The sequence below is a fragment of the Elephantulus edwardii genome, unplaced genomic scaffold (assembly GCF_000299155.1).
Source record: "Elephantulus edwardii isolate Elephantulus edwardi_28Jun2011 unplaced genomic scaffold, EleEdw1.0 scaffold00081, whole genome shotgun sequence".
NCBI lineage: Eukaryota > Metazoa > Chordata > Mammalia > Macroscelidea > Macroscelididae > Elephantulus > Elephantulus edwardii.
The window spans coordinates 13,591,473-13,596,771 of record NW_006399831.1 but is presented as its reverse complement, the minus strand read 5'-3'; positions in this window follow the sequence as shown (position 1 = coordinate 13,596,771).

Here is a 5,299-nt window from a genome sequence, read left to right as displayed (position 1 = left end):
GGAGGGATGGCGCAAAAGGGGAAGACCCTCTATGAGGTGGATTGATTCAGTGACTGTAGTAATTGGGATGGGTGTGTCAGAGGCATGCGACTGGTGCAGGATAGAGCAGGGTTTAGGGCTGTTGTTCATAGGGTTGCTATGAGTCGCAAACAACTCGATGGCACATAACAACAACAACAACAAGTTAATGATTGCAGGCAAACTGATGTTTTGTTTTGTTTTATTATACTTGTTTATTTACAAAATTGAATACATTGTTTTTCACATCAAATTTTCAGAAACTAAGACAGTGACCATCTTGTTTACCTTTGCAACATCCTCTTCTTTCTTGCTTAGTTCTTTGGCAGAAACTATCACCCTTCACTTTCTACATAGTTTAATTATGGCTTGTTTGCTATTTGTTGCACCCTAGTATTTCCATAGCAGAATCATTCATTTATTCAGTAAGAAGTTCATGGTCACCTCCAGGAGCCAGAGACATCTTCTCCCCAAGATGACAGAAGGAGCCCTTTCCTCCAGAGGCAATGGGCTGGGCCCTGGTGGCATAATAGGCTAAGTGTGGGCTGCCAATTGTAAGGTGAGTAGTTTGAACCCAACAGCACTGGACCAATAGGTAACATTATGATAGGTGGAGAAAGATTAAAATTGTGTATGATTTAATTTTGTTTTTGTTACATGCTGTCGCGTCACCTCAGACTCAGAGCTGTTAGGTCTTCACACTGGATGTCAGGTCAAGGACTCAAGGAAGGGACCAGGGAGAAAGAGAGCCAATCTTAGTTTAAAAGTATATACAGAGTGCTCATAGAGGCAAAGATGGTGACTCTTCATCTCACATATTTTTAGCAAATTATCAGGAGGGGTCAATCTTTGGAAAAGAACATCATGCTTGGAAAAAATAGTGGGTCACAAAGAAAAGGAAGAGCCTTAATCAGATGGAATGACATAGTGACTGCAACAATGGGTTTAAGCATAGTAGAGACTGTAATGATGAAGCTGAATTGGACAAAGTTGTGTTCTGTTGCACAGTCACGATGTTGCTGTTTTTGTTATGTGCCATCGAGTTACCTGCGATGTGAGAATCTTGCAAGTGCTTCAGGTCCTCCTCAGTTTCAGCAAGCAGGGTTGTGTTATCTGCATAACGCAGATTGTTGATGAGTCTTCCTCCAATCCATGAGTGGGGACCAAATCATAGCACAACAACAACCAAAATTAATATTTGAACCCCCAAAGCCATATCTAATTGATCTGATGTTGACTATATATGAATTTCTTAAAAGGTGACGTGCGGTACAACCACTGCGGAAGGCGGTATGGCGCTTTCTCAAAAAGTTGCAAATAGGGATACCATTTGACCCAGTAATTCCACGACTGGGAATATACCCTAAAGAGACCATGACTGACATCCAAGCTGATATATGCACACCCATGTTTATTGCAGCTTTGTTCACAGTAGCAAGGAGTTGGAAACAACCCAGGTGCCCATCAACAAACGAATGGATAGAGAAGCTGTGGTATATTCGCACAATGGAATACTATGCTGTGTTGAAAAACAAGGAACTCATGCAATATTATTCAAAATGGGTGACTCTGGAGGACATTATGCTGAGTGAAATCTCTCAGTCACAAAAGGACAAATACTGCATGGTGCCACTGTTGTAGAACAGGACTGACATTGGGGTTGGGGGAAGACTGAGAAAGATGGGATCCATAATGTATACTGCATTGAAACAGATGAGGGAGAAAACTGTTTAAAAGGGATATGTGATTAGGTATTTTTGTCATGACAGGAGTCCAGAGTGAAGGCTGCATAGTAGAGTGGGCCTGGGGGAGGGTTTGTAAAGCAATGACAGAATTTTTCTTCTACTTTTCCAAGAGGGTAGTGTACTAGGGGGGAGGGTTGGGAGGGAAGAAAAGTGCAACAATGAATGAATGGGGGGTGGGGGAAGTGAATAAAAACAATTTTAACCAAAAAAAAATAAAGTAAAAATTTAAAATAACTTTCAAAAGTAGTCAATGTTATAGTGTATTCTTACTTCCCAGATTAAACTGTGGCTAATGATACTTGTTCTTAAAAGAAAACTTCCAATTTATGTTATCTCAGCAGCAAACTAGATTGTGCAGAAACAAATTGAGAAACTCCTTAAGAAATAAGAGAGTAACAGGAAGAGCTGAACAGTAATTTCATTAACCTGGTAGATTGGTTAGTGGTGGATCAATCAATCAGGTGAAGAAATTTGAAGGTGGGAACAACCAAACAATGGAGTGAATATTAGTGGACTCCTCGAACAACAGACAGTCCCCCATCCCCCTACCTTCCCAACCCCTGGGAGAGTCAGAACAGTTTCATTTAGTCTTGGGTGTGGGGGAAGGGCTGGCCGCATCTGCTGTGATCAAACACAAGCAGAGGGAAACAAGCAGATCAGTGTCTGTTCTTTGAGCAAAAATAATGCAGTTCTCTCTGGGGTGAAGAGAATGAACACACAGAGGAAGATTTAAAGCACAACAAACCCAGAGCTGACCGGATCCCTTTATTCACCTCCAACCCATCAGGCTAGACCTCAATTCAAAACCACTCTATATTGAATTAGGAAGTTAGAAGAAGTAAAAAGGCATCCTGCTGAATGTTTTTCAAAGTCAGTGGAAAATACTTAGTGTGTGAGATCAATCCAGTAGGTGGTGTTTTGCGTTAAATTAAATAAAATAACTGCAAAGTAAAGGGCTTTGCATTTAGTAGGGTTATTACTTCATGAAATGTTTTTGGTTTTGGGTGTTTGGGGGTTTTTTTTGTACGTGTGTGTATGTATGTGTACGAGGAAGGGAGAGAAATAGATTTGTTATGAGGTAAGATATATTTCTTCTTGTGTGCATGCCTTAGTAAAAAAATTTTACAAGGGCTTTAACCCTTCCATTACTGAGGTACTAAAACCAGCCCTAGAAAACAAGACCCTCAGGAGCAAGACGTTTCCTAACCTCCCAGATAATGCTCATTGAGGAATTCCCCTTGCATTCTACAAATGTAGAAAACATCCAGTCACAGACTCCGTTTGTCTTTCCCAAAAGGGCTTCAGGATCAGGCATTTCATTTGTTGAAGCTAATGCTGTTTGTCAGAAACTGTGGGCAACCCTTGTTTAAAGTCCCTAATTAAGGAAAAGGAATGAAGGAGGTGGGGGAAGGTAATAGTATGCCTTACATGTAAGGCTGCTGTAGGCCATATTCATGAAGAACCCACAAACGGAGGGATCTATTTAAGGAAAGTCTGAGGCTGTTCAGTAAATAGAAAATAGAACCTTTCAAAGCTTCTGCCCTCTATTTTTCTCACAGCTCACTTACCTGACCTTGATTTATTTCTTGAAAGTTCACAAAAATCCAGTTTATGATTTATTTTTTAATTTATTAGTTAAATAAAAAGATACAGGGACCAGAGAGAAGCAAGTAGAAAAGATTCTAGCCAAGGTGACACAGGATCCTCCATTGATAACTACCAGCAACCGGGTGAGCTGACAGAAAACCTCATCAAAGTCTCAAAGAATTGAAATTCAAATTTAAATTCAGTAAGATGAAAAATATTACAATTACGGATAGACTTGTTTCCTGCAAAGCATGGGGGATTAAAAAAAGATAATTGAGGGGAAGGAGGATAGGATTATCTAAAACAAGGCCTAGTAATATTGTGTAACATTAAAAAAAAAAAGGCAGATTTCTTTCTACTCAGACATGAAAAAAAGGGAAATATACTCAAGGTTTTCTAATAATGTGGCCACTGAAAACATAGTTTAAAAAGCTCTACCTTTATTATCTCTGCAAGAAATAAAAGTCAACCATCTGAAACCCAAACTGTAGGAAATCCCGCTGCTCAGATAACTTATCCAAAGTAACACTGAAATAGGACCAGCACTTTCAGAGAGCCAGACTGCCTGGCTTTAACCTACAGCAAAACATTTCCTGGGAGTTCAGTTCTGTGAAGCAGACATTCTCTCAGCTGTATAAAGACATAGATTTTAGTAATTATGTAGTAATTATGGTTTGCTACTCTGGGATAGTCTTGGTTAAACAGAATCAGCACATTATCGTTAGGGAGTCAACACCACCTTTTCTCTCCTTCCACAGGGAGAAACTATTGAAAAGCTTGGCTGTTGTTACAGCTTTGACTTTATCTGATCTTTCAGGTGCTCACTTTCTCCAAATGAAGAAATTAATGCCACCTTCCCATCTCATAGAGTAGCTGAAACAAAACCAAAAAAGGAATGTTTTAAGGTATCATAACTGGACACTGAATTGCTGCTCTGAGCTCTGTTCTTTCTGTCCACCCTCTGGGGGAAACTTGTGTGGGATGGTCTCATTTTTGGTCTTCCTGTTATGCTGTGATAGTTCAGAATCAGATGAGAATTTCTACCTTAAGTGGGTACTTTCAGAATCTTAATTCTTAACCCCAAAAAGGAATCTTTAATGGTGGCAATTTCAACTAGCAGGAAGTTTGACATTAATGATAACTTTGAGCAAAGAGCTGGACAAAATTCCCCCTAATATATTCTGTAACAGCAACAATTACTCATGTATATGAAATTCTTAATATGTATTTGCTTTCTGTCTCTCCTTCACTCCTTCCTTCCTGTTTACCTACTTGCTTCCTCTATCAAATACTTTCAACGTATGCTTGTTCTAGGGAGTCTCTGGTTGGTGCAAATGGTTAAACATGTTCAGCTGGTAATTGAAAAGTTGGAAGAAGAGTTTACCCAGGGATAGATAAAAAGAAAAGACCTGGTGATTCACTTCAGAAAAATCAGCCATCAAAACCATGATCTATTCTGAAATGCATGGGGTTGCCGTGAACAGGAGTCTGCTTCATAGCAACAGATAATGTGTTCTGCTAGGCTGTCCCTAGAACAGTCCCTTCTCTAGAAGCTCAAAATTTAGTGAATAAGTTGGAAAATAAGTATAACACTTGAAAATATTTATTATAATGAATGCATGAAAGAGGTACTCACACATAACTAAATTAAGTGGTCATGGACAACTTGGCAGATGGAACTGGTATGAGGTGAATATAAAAAAATATTTTGATCTGTGGGAAGCAAAGGAACATATTACACATGAAAATAAGGGAAGGAGTAGCAGAACAAGTAATAAAGTGGTTTTTCAAGAATGTATGTTGCTTGAGGCTCAATGTATGTTGGGCTGAGGCTCAATGTCCAGAAGACAAAAATTCTCACCACTGGACCAATTGGTAGCATCAGGATGGATGGTGAAGAGATTGAGATTGTTCACAGCTTCAGTTTGCTCGGCTCCGTGGTCAACACT